This window comes from Rattus norvegicus, chromosome X, assembly GCF_036323735.1.
Source record: "Rattus norvegicus strain BN/NHsdMcwi chromosome X, GRCr8, whole genome shotgun sequence".
In the NCBI taxonomy this organism is placed as follows: Eukaryota; Metazoa; Chordata; class Mammalia; order Rodentia; family Muridae; genus Rattus; species Rattus norvegicus.
This window is the reverse complement of record NC_086039.1, coordinates 136,604,498-136,616,848: the sequence shown is the minus strand read 5'-3', so window position 1 is coordinate 136,616,848 and position 12,351 is coordinate 136,604,498. Positions and strand designations below refer to the sequence as shown.

At 38.9% G+C, this 12,351-nt stretch overlaps 1 protein-coding gene and 1 long non-coding RNA gene across 3 annotated transcripts in view; one reads left to right on the top strand and one right to left on the bottom strand.

The window, feature by feature from the left end:
- Positions 1–12,351, bottom strand: part of LOC102550607 (uncharacterized) — a 180,790-nt gene that overhangs the window by 31,301 nt on the left and 137,138 nt on the right. The gene's annotated exons all lie outside the window — the stretch shown is intronic.
- Gpc4 (glypican 4) overlaps positions 1–12,351 on the top strand; it is a 110,607-nt gene that overhangs the window by 59,294 nt on the left and 38,962 nt on the right. The gene's annotated exons all lie outside the window — the stretch shown is intronic.

Sequence of the window (12,351 nt, the reverse complement as noted above, 5' to 3'; positions counted from 1 at the left end):
GCTGGACGTCCATAATTTTGTCTCAACTTTTAAAATAATTTTGCTGTCCTACCCTGAAACTGAGTGAGTTGGATATGGTAAATGTATATGCTTCTGTAATATTACATATGATTTAGGATTGGGTCATTTTGACTCAGTATTAAAATACAGGATCAGATGGATTCAAAATGTGACATGGGACATTTATACTTCTAGTTAGTGTTTCTTATAACACTGTACTGCAGTGTTGGCATGTTCCAGCAGATAATTGTGTCATTGACAAGTATTAGCTTTAAGATGAGGCCAGGGTTTAGTTCAGTTGTTATTTATTCTCATCCTTGAAGGCAGATTCTAAAAATTGTTCCTTCTTGGTTACCATGGGATCAGAGGAACTACACAGAGGAGGTCATTTCATTATTTTCTTTTCCTTTGAAGTACTTTTAAGTATATTCTTAAAATATATCTTGAATGACATACCACTATTCATTTACACATAGGATAAAACATATTCAAGGAGAGGGAGAAAAAAACCAAGTATATTAAATGACTTATGCTTTTCCGGCAGAAGGGCCTGGTACAAAAGGCGGTCCTTGAATTTTCCGAATGAGGCTGTATTTACTGCCCTTCTCCTCTAGGAAGGGTCATTTTCATAATTTTTGCTATCACATCAAAGACTCTTCATGATAATTATACTCAGTAATTGCACCAGTAATGGCGCGTGGTATCTGCAGGCTATGTGTAATGGAAACCAGGGAGAAAAACAGACGCCTGCACTTGCTGGGAGTTCGCATGGAACCCAAGGCTTTGGTGCCAGGTCATCGTTTGCGTCAGTTGGAAGTGACTTTGCCATTACTGGTAGTACTAGGTTGTGTACTTCCCTTTTCTTTCTCTCTCTTCTGGCACATCCCAGCCATTTCTTTCTTGCTCACTTCTGTCCTAGTGACTGTAGTCCTGAAGCACCTACTCTCCATGATCATAACTCATCCTAAATTGACAAAGGGCCAGCCACATCATGGGAGTGGTAGGTAATTGTAATGTCTTTGGGTTCAAATGATGATGACAATAATTGCTTTGTGAATTAATAGCTGGCACATGGACCCCATCCCCAAATTTATGGCAGCCGAGTTGGTAGATTAGAGTAATGCTGCCAGCGTGCCCTCAACCATGTTGTTCTAAGCCAGAGAAACCTGACTGATAGTCTGAGTTTGGGAGTGTGGGTCTCAAGCTCGTCTTTTGGCCAGATTTCTCAAACGCCATTGTCTGCATCAGATCCTATGGCAAATGCCACCATTCTACAACAATTCCAGCTTCAGCCCCTCTCCCTTCATCTCTGCCCACAGTGGGAATGGAAACACACAGACCTTCAGTTTTGGTTACCCGACAGTAATATAGTAAAGAGAACAAAGACACTTCTAGTGCACTGTCAATAAATTTGAACTGGTTATATAGTGACTGAGGAAGCCCAGTCTGGTTATATGTATATCTGAAGATTGCCAGAAATTAAGCAGATCTGTAGGGACGTGAATGCATAGCAAATGAGTGTTTGTCTTTATTCCCACACTTTCTGTTTTGTTAGAAAACGGTGATGATGATGATGATGATGGTGGTGGTGGTGATGAAGGAGATAAGGAGGAGGAGGATGTAAAAGCCAGGGTCTTGTGTATGTACATATACTAGGAAAGTGACCTACCACTAAACTATATCTCTAGCCAATGTGAATTCAGTTTTTCATGTAAGTAAACACATTAAGACCTTGATTTACATTCAAAGATATGCCTTCATATATACCTTTTCATTTTCTCAAGATCTCACTGTGAAGCCCTGGCTAGCTTGGCATTCACTATGTAGACTAAACTACCCTTAAACTCAAATGACACCCAATGCCTCTGCCTCTCAAGTGCTGGTATTAAAGGCGTGCACCATACCTAGTTATATTTTTGTTTCCATGGGACTTTGGAGAGGAATTGGCTAATATATACCTTGTCTTAAGATATCCTCTTATTGGAGCATTACAGGTCTCAGGAAAAAAAAACCCAATGCCCATTTTTGGGGTGGTACAGACTAGGTATTGTAAGCAAACTATATTACAAACAGAAGATGGACATATTTGTGTTTTTCTACAATGTCAACATTGATTGACGAATAAGTACATAAACAGTATCAATTTTATTGCTTTTAATCCACTAGATTTTCCTAGTTTTTAAATTTAATTTGCTACTCCTGGATATAGGCAATTTTAGTCAGATCACATTGTACATTACACAATTACATGTAAGTACATTCCAACATATATGTTACAGAAAAGATGAAGGTGGCAGCAGGTTTTGGGCGGATATATTAGAGATGGAGGCAGAGAGTTGACACACATAAAAAGTAAGGTCTGTGGAATGTACATAGCTAGCAGATGCAGAACTGAGGGTTAGGCAGTTTCAAATGTCCATTTTCTTTGTTCTGATTTAGTTTTAATTATTGTTTGAGACAAGGTCTCATGGAACCTAGTCTAGCTTCTAACTCTGTTAGCATAACTCTATGAAACTGGTCCAAACTTTTGATTATCTATTTTCTAAGCCTTGGTATTGTGAGTATCACCACAGATGGCTTTCACGTTCCTAAGTAGGCTATATGTCATGGGGAGAGAAACTGCACTTGAGTAACATGTGTTCTGAGGATAGAAATGGATGTGATTCTGTGCCAGTTTCCCTAGGCACAGAAAGTTCATGACACATCATTAGGCAATGAAAGGATCAGTGTGCCTAGTTCTTAGTAGCTCGCTTTTCTTTTTCAGTCTTGGGATATTCTTGCTTGTATAGTCCAAGGTCACGGGGCAGGTATTTCATCCATCTGGTATGATTGATAAGCCTGCATCTCTGGTGTTTCTGCTAAGATTTGATAATATTCACAGGTTTACTTACTGCTTTAGTAAATTAAGGTTTCATGGTTCCCTGATGAGTGGTGGTTCTTAACTTATATCAACAAGATGTAAAGTCATACTCTCTTGGCCAATATGCCAAGTACAGTGGAGTAACTGAGGTCAAGGCTGTTGGCACATCCTGAAAACTATTGTTTTGGACAACCTATATAACCCAGACCATGTACTTTGTCATCCTCAGAGGAGTTGGGTGGCAGTCAGCCTTCTGTGTGGAGGAAAGGAATACTTGCTATGTTTGCCTGAGGAGATCTCTTTCTCTGGGGTCATCTGTGACTGCACAGGAGATCTGCTGAGTGCCAAGAAAGGTTATGTTGCTAATGGCCAGACTTCCCTGACTTGAGGAATTTCCTTGACACTTTGAGCTTAGCCTTATATCTACCACCTTGCAGGAATGGACCTACCAAGGCCTTTGTCTGGTATGATTGATAAGCCCCGTGTCTCTGGGGTTTCTGCAACTGTGACTCATGGCTTGGAGATGACAGTTGAGATATATTGTTGAGCAACAAAGCAAGAAGTCATAGCCAGGGGTGTTTCCTCTTTAGGCCACTTTGTATTTGTAGTTGAGGCTAGAATGGATGCAAGCAACCTTGGGACTGTTAGGTTTTTTTTTATGTTGTCTTTCACTCATCAGAAGGAAACCTTGGAGATTGGGATGTAGGGCAAAACAATAAAGTTCAGAAGCAAAACAGACTTAGAGAGAGTTGTGAGAAGCTTAATTTCATAGGCACTTGTAACAAAAATCCTTAGAACCTCTGTATATATACTTCCTTGAGGATTTCAAGATCACATGTGGTTCTTTCAGATGGTTCTGAAGTCCATTGAGGAATTTGGAATTGTAGATCATCAGATCAATTAAAAGTTATAAATTAGGATTTGAGTTGGATTCACAGTGCCAACAAATTATGTGTCCTTGCCTCAGAGAATCAGTGACAGAAAAAAGTCTTTCCTGACTGCCCCTAGTTACCCCTCAGGACCTCACCATATTTCCTTCGATACTTTTCCTAACACTGTTGTGGGCATATCTGTTGGAATCTTGACTGTTATTGGAGAGGTCTGGTGAAGTTCTAGTATTGCTCTTTTGTATTGTCCTGAGTGTTGATGACTGTCCCTAGCATTGAACCCTAGAGGTAGTGGTAAAATAGGTGAGTGTAAGTGTGCAAAATAGATGAGGTTGACTCAATTGGGCAAACCATTTGACACACAGGAATTCAGATAGTGCTGGATGTAGTAATAAACATTTGTGATTCCAGAGCTTCTGAGGTTAGATGTGAAGTGGACACAAAAGAATTTCAGGGAACAATAAACGTAACACACACTCCAAGACACACTCTCTCTCTCTCTATTGCCAATGCAATAGCCCAGCATAGGTCAATCATTATGCATTGTAGGCCATTCACTCTGGTTTGGCATAGGTCCCTTTGCAGTTCAAATGGGGATCTAAGATCCTTAGATAGTATTTTAAGTTCATAATGAACTTGTCATTTAGTAAGTAATAAGCAGACAGTTTGGTTTCAATGTGGAGTAAAATTAAAACTATTAGGAACTCACCAAAATGAAGGATGGGCTTTTAAAGTAATAGCACTATTTCTCCCAACTACACCCCCCCCCCCACACACACACGAAAGTGATTCTTAGTGAAATATGATAAAACTGATTGCAGAAATGTGCGTTTTTCTCATTGGTCTCCTTTCTCTTACCTTGCAGGGCTAGTAGACCTAAGAATAATCAGCAGTCTTAAAGCTGTATTTTGGCAAAGTTTTTGAAAAATGCTAACTAGCTGTGTTTCTCCTACTGATTGGTAGGTGATCTCAAATCATAGATCTGCATAATGACTGTAATTTGTGTGCTTTATTATTGAAGTTTAGGTCAAATGACTTCAGGCTTTCAATGTGCATAGCACGTTATATGCAGTAATTTCACTCCGTTTTGGAAGCAGGGAGGATGGATTAATGTATACGTTCCCCCACCTCCTGGGATTATTAAAAACCTCTGGGATTTGCTTCCTTTGTTTCCATGAAGCAGACCATTGTGTGTTCCTCTGGGGTTTCTTAGGTGGCCTGGAAAGGCTGAACTTGTATAACAACCTGTATTTTAGCTTGCTTTGTAGCTGCATATCCCATCTAGAAAGTGAGCTGAAACTATTTTAGTAATGCCTTAGACCAACAGCAAGGAATTGTTTTATGTTCACAACAAATAAAAATTAGAAAATGGCTAAGGTAGCAATTGAGAGATTAGGAAAATTGCCCTAGCAAAGAATAGCTTAATGTAGCTTTCTAATATTAGAATTACATCAAGTATTGGTCTCTTAAAAAAGCATGTTGAAAGTCATAATCATGGGGCCCCTGCCCCCCCGCCTGCCACATGTATTTATTATGAATTGTTTATTCTTTTAAAGCCAAGGTTTACTCTTCTCAAATTTAACTTTTCATTGTAGCAGATAATATAGTGATTGTTAGATATCCTATTCCCATGTGTCTTCTTACTAATACCTGCCCTTAGTTGGGACGCTTGTCCCAACTCATGAGTTACTATTGACTCAGACCTACACTTCATTCACACATTTGTAAGAACCAGTGCCTTTAATATGCTGGCTATTGTACCTCCTTCACCAAAATCAGTTGGAAACACTCTGGAAAGAAACTACACACTCTTTCCTCATAAATCCCAGTTTCTACTCATCCCCAGATCCCTTCCTAAATAACTGCTAATGTATTTTCTGTTTCTAGATTTGCTGATGTTAAACATTTCTTACAAATGGACTCTTGCATGGACTCTTTAACAGGCTCCTTTTACTTGGTGATGTGTGAGCTTCAGTCAGGTTATAACATATATCTGAATTTGATTTGTTCTTATGATTGGATAATATTCTATTACACAGATAGGCTGTATTGTGTTGACCTATTCCTCTGTTGATGATAATTAGGTTATTACCAGCAGTGCTGCTTTGAATAGCAACATAACAATTTGTGACTTTTCTTAGATTTTTTCCTAGTGTTAGTACCACCTGGGACATTATATTGTATTATATTATGTTTTCTTAGCACTCAAGGTATTGGTGTTTTTGTCACCCACCTTCTGCTGCCATAGATGGGATTCATAGCTCATGGGTGTTCTCTATTGGGTATACATACAGTCCAAGACTTTGCTTTATTGCTTAAAAATAAAAAGCTTAAAACCCTATAAAAATCAGTGAGTTTCATCATGATGTTTTCATATATCCAGCCTATGTGCTTTGCTTGGATCTATCCCCGCTATAATTAATTAACTCCCCTCTCATTAATCCCTTTGTCTCCAGTAGTCCTCATTGCAAAACCTAGGTATCCTTAAAACATCTAGATTATGTAATGGATTGGTTCTGGCTTAGTTCCTTTAACATGATGATCTTCACGTCTGTTTATTTCTCTGCAAATCACATGATTTTGTCCTTTGTGGCTGAAGAGAAACTCCATAGTGTGTGTACACCATGTTGTCTCATCCATTTACCTGTGGATATACACCTAGCCTGATTCCATATCTTGACTTTGTTTATGGTGCTTCTTAAAGGATTATACTTGATTGCCATCTTCACGGCCATATATACATACTGCTCAACTACTGGGTATGGTTTTTCCTCTATCTTGTGTCAAAATAACTCCTCTGTCACCTAATACAAGTTGCCATAAATGTGAGTACATCTAGATTGTTGGCTGATTGGATTTTGTTGATACACATCTATAATCTCAGTACTTGAGACAGAAACATGAGGAGAATTCAGCGTCATCCATGGTCACACAGTTAGAGGCCAGCTTGGGCTGTGTAAGACCCCCTTTTTACATCTGGATCAGCAAGAAAGTATTTTTTGATCTTCTGTCTAAAGAACTCTTTATATCTCATGGGAAACAGTCAGTGTTTCTTTTGAGAAACTGGTGCAAACTCATTGCCTCTTAACATTTACACTTAAAATCTATCCCATTTTTCTTCTCAGTACATTTCTTACCCTTAGCATTCAGTTTGGTATCCCTTTCCCAGTGTGTTTGAGCAGGCACTTTGTCTATGAATAGAGAATGTGCTTTCCCAATCACATGGTGTGAGCCAACGGTTTCTCCCTTCATTTAAAAACCCAAATACTGGGGCTGGAGGGATGGCTCATCAGTTATGAGCACTGACTTCTCTTTCAGAGGACCCTGGTTCATGCCTAGCACCCACATAATAGTTCACAACTGTCTGTAACTCCTGTTCCATGGGATCTGACATACATAGAACGAAATAAAGAACTCAGCTACCATTTACAACATATTTCATGAGAAGCGGAGTTAGGAGCATCTGACAATAAATGAACTTTCCATTTGTGCGTCAGAGCTAGTCTTTGGTAAAAGGAGGACAGAAAAGCAAGAGAAAAAACATACTTCTGCAGACTGTTCACTTCAAGTTGCTGTTACTCTGTTATGGGACGGAAGAGATCGCTAATATTCAATGCCTTTTTTTTTAAACATTGATTTCAACTGCCTTAAAACAAGAACCAATAAACACTCAGCAAGATTTCATAGTAATTTCTATGATTGCCTTTGGCTTTGAAAGCTAAGGCATTTATATTAAAACCAAAAAGAAATTACATAGAGCTGGTATGATTAAAAAAGTTTGACTCTTTCGAGTGGCTTTTTTTCTTTAAATGCTGTAGAGTTAAGCTTTAAAAACATGGTTCATTGAATCTCAATTCAAGCGTCCTAGAACAGGGCTGGCCCACAATAGAAAAAAAGTAATCAAGGGCCATGTACAGAACGCAACTTAATTTAGTTGCTTCCTTAGAAAATCAGAAAGTATTCATCTCACCTGCTTTTTAAATGAAGACCAAGGAACTCTGAACTAGTACTACAAACTAAAAAAAAAAAAAATCAGCCCTTCTGTTTCATAGTTCATGCAGCTAAATCAGAGGGGTGTGGTTAAAAAAAGAACAGTAGGCAGAGTGAAGAAGACAGGGTGAAAAGCAGACAGAATATTAAAGCGACACACACACATATATATATGGATATGTATCTGGAATTGTGGAAGAGGAGATTGACTTGGAAATGTTGGGACAAATGACAGTTGGAGATTCTAGTTCCTATTTGTCTGGAAACTACTTGAATCCAGAAGCCTATTTTTTTTTTTTTTTTTTTTGTGGTGGTGGTGGTGATGAACAATGCCAATTGTAGTTTTGCAAATATGTATCCAGTAATGATTATTTTAAAAAATAATATTAGATTTATTTCCATTTATGTGTATAAGTGTTTTGCCTGTGCATATGAATGTGTGCCACATTCGTGCCTAGGACCTACAGAGGTCAGAAGAAGGTGCCAGATATCTTGGAACTGGAGTTACAGGCAGGTGTGAGCTACTATGTGGTTGCTGGGAACTGAACCTTGGCCCTCTGCAAGAACAGTCAGCGCTCTTTACCACGTAGCCATCTCTCCAGCCCCAGTGATGATTCTTTATGCAAAGTGTATATAAGAATTACGTGGGACCCTAGTATACATTGCTTGTATACTAGTGCTGTCTCACACTGAAGCTTCTCTTTCTCAAATCAGTTCATTTGTCGCTGTGCTCCTGTAGCCTAAAGGAGTTATGACATCTTTCTTAGTAACGAACTATAGAAATGATCCCCGAAAGTATAGTCTTATGACATCTTTCTTAAATGAGAAATGTATAAGACGATCAGGTTTTAAAAGGAAGTCTACCAGGAAGAAAAGGCATTTCTCACTGAACACAGCAAACATATAAGCAGAAAACTATTCAGATGTGCTCTGTCTTTCAGATACAGCATTTTGCTAATTAAAGTTTAATTAGTTAGAGTTCTTTGTATTTTGATTTGTTTTGCATTTCATCTCTTTGCTGTGGGGGATTGATCCCAGAGCCCTTACACATACTAGGTAAACATTCTACCAGCTCCGAAAAAAAGAACCCAAAAAAAAAAAAAAAAGACCTTGATGCTCCAGTGAGTCCGCAGAGATTCCTACTGGAACACAGCTATAATTTTTTTTCCGGAGCTGGGGACCGAACCCAGGGCCTTCCTAGGCAAGCGCTCTACCACTGAGCTAAATCCCCAACCCCCACAGCTATAATTTAAATTCACAAGACTGTGGTCCTTTTCCTCCTTCTCAGCAGCATTAACTGCTCATGTCCCTTAATCCTCGGTAGCCTCAGTATGTCTTGGGGTTTAATTTACAAGTACAGCTGAGATTATACCTTTCTTAGAGCTTTTGGCCAAAACGTTACATTATATTTTAAGGAGTGCTTTTTCTAAATGGAGACACAGCGTAAGTGTTGTACAGAAGGCTATATAGCCCAAAGAATTAGTACTCTTAAGAATGAGATTCCTCTGAGGAAGATGACTTTGACCAACACGTTACCCATGTTTCTACCTTGTTGCCTTCCTTTACACAAGGCAGGCCTTTGTCACAGTGAGCCGAGTCTTCCTGGAAAGATCTAACATGAAGGTACATGAATGGACTTTATTAGACGTTGCCCAAACAAATGTACTCCCTACTGTTCAAGTATAAGTAGGCCCTTGTAAGGTCCTGCTGAAGGTCTTGGTGGTTGTGAGGAGGGTGGAGTGTGTGGGACTTTATACTTCTCTTTGTAAACATTGAGCAAGGTTATTGGTAAAGCTTGAAGGATGTGTTGTGTCTTTGTGGTCTTGTAGGCAAGTTTGAATTTCTCAATATCTAGCACCTTTTTCATTAGAGAAGAGGGTTCCTTCTCAACTTCTCACTATGCTCTACCTTCAAGGGGGTGTGAGTGTGTGTGTGTGTGTGTGTGTGTGTGTGTGTGTGTGTGTGTGTGTGTGTGTAGTCCCACACACATGCCAATTGCTGAAGAAAGGGGTCTTTTGCTTTGGTATGTTTTCATAGCACTCCGTTATTCAATAGATTATCCATTTTACTTGTGTGAACCTAAGTAAGATTGGAAAGGCAACTAGACATAAAGGTGCCTTCAATCCCAACATTTTGGAGGCAAAGATAGATAGATGAGTTTGAGGCTAGCATGATGACTTCCATGTCATCCAGAGACATGCTGTTACCCTGTCTTAAAAAATAGATTGTATCAATATAGCTATTTTTCCAGACTCCTGAGGTTATATTCTTGCCTTGAGGATTTGATACTTGCCCATTGGAATCTTTGTAAGGGCTTGAGAATCAGCTAGTCCAGGTTGGCTTTGAACTCACCAAGATCTGCCTGCCTCTGCCTTTTGAGTACTGGGATGAAAAAAGTACAGTACTACATACTTGGGCCTTTATAGTGTTTTATGTGTGTAGAATAACAAACGGGCCTTCCAGCTTAAGAGCAGCAGAGAGCTGACTGCACTGTGGTAATTCTGTGTTCTGATTCCAATAACCTATAACGAGAGGGTTTTGCTTTGGTCTAAAGGAAGGGGTTTCCATCAGACTAAACCTCAGCAACCGTAGCCATTGCTTTTCTTTTACTAATGAGTTCTGAGATATCCTGTAATCTCAGCTCTAAACTCTACTTCACGATCTTTAAATCATTTTTCCACTCTCAGAATTATCTATTATCCAAGGCTTTCAGAAATCACTAAAGAAACAATAGTTTCTAGATAGAGATTTGAAGATTGTCCTTTAATGCTGCACTTTTAAGTAGTAACAGTCTCCATAATGTTTAATTGCAAATAACGATCAGGAATATCTCTTTCTCTATCTCTCCATTTCTGTCTGTCTGTCTGTCTGTCTGTCTGTCTGTCTCCTAAGTAAATAATTAATTGTATCTATGCATTATTAATCTAGTTAATTAACTGATATGCCAACACTATTTTATGGTCAGCTCCCCTGCCCAACCCCAACCCTCCTCTTGTGTCTGTGTTAGGGAAACGTTTGTTTCATGAACATGCCCAAAGGCCAAGCAGTAGAAAGATAAACTTGCCATTCCATGGCCCTTGGTTTGTTCAACACACTAGTGTGAAGTTCCCATGTCTGCAGGGGACCCATTCCTGAAATTTCATTTTGAAATGAAGTCTCCCCCTGTTATCCTCACCCACTCCAGTAGTTGGGACAATAGGTACACACTTCAGGCACAGGCTTAGACTCTTGAGATCTTGATTCTTTTCAGATCCTTCTTTGTTTTACATAAGTGGACAGCAATAGCAGAGCATTGGAAGCAAGTCTTGGTGAAGGTGCTTACAATTTTAACAAACCTGTAAATATTGAAATGACTCAAGTCATGGTACCTGATGTGGCCTAATTTTGACCTTCACTACACCTGTTTGGTCATTGTGAAGGATGAAGCTTCGGTTTCTTCAAAGCATAGTTTTCATTCTGTGACTAAGGGAGAACAAAGAGGAGGAGCCATAGAAGAACCTATCCAAACCCTTACCTGTAAGCAATGGACAATGTGTAGTTTTAAGAACATTGATATTTTGGGGGCTAATTTCCTATTGAATGAACCATCGGACACTTTTCTTAACTCTGGGCTATATCACTACATAAAGACCACATTCATTGGAAACCATTGGTCTATGAGAGTATGAGGAACACGTGTCAAACCACACACATTAGTTGGTTATAGTCTGATAACCTGCCTAGAAAGAGGCAATACAACAATCTTTGACATAGAGAGTAGCCTGTGATCACTTCTTCAAGATTTAGCATCGATTCAGATTTTCCAGTAGGAACAGTTTGCCTCTGTGCTGACAACCTCTTGAAATTAAACTACTTTAACTTCACATTTGAAATTTTAAAACTCTTTGCTTTCCCTTAGTAGAACTGATGCTTATAAATTTATATGTTGCTTTCTAAATATTTACTTAATTTATGATTCTTATCACAAATGTTATAAATTCTTCTCTTTCTCTTGAAATATAAACTCCCATCCTTAAAAAAAATCTCTTGTTTGCATGACTTACATACAGTGATTCACACAGAATCATAAGGAATTCATGAAAGTGGTTTGTGTTGCTACCAAATGGTGCTCTTCTTACTGCCTCACGCCAACTTTCCTGTGATTAAGGCATCTTCTGGATTACGAAGCTCATCTGGATTTTTCTTTTTTTTTGGGGGGGTGACATTAGTAGTAATTTTATTTTAACTTAATTGATATGTATACTAAATATATTTGATACTGAAAGTGAAAATTTTAGTACAATGCATCACAATTTCCATTTTTAAAAGTTTTTTTTTCTTGATCTTTATTAACTTGGGTATTTCTTATTTACATTTCAATTGTTATTTCCTTTCCCGGTTTCTGGGCCAACATCCCCCTAGCCCCTCCCCCTCCTCTTCTCTATCGGTGTTACCCTCCCCATCCATCCCCCATTACCTACCGCCCTCCCCCCAACAATCCCATTCACTGGGGGTTCAGTCTTGGCAGGACCAAGGGCTTCCCCTTCCACTGGTGACAATTTCCATTTTTAATGCTGATTTTAACTATGTAAGTTCATTAAGGTGTAGAGAGGGTAGGTTTGGTTATTTTTGTGT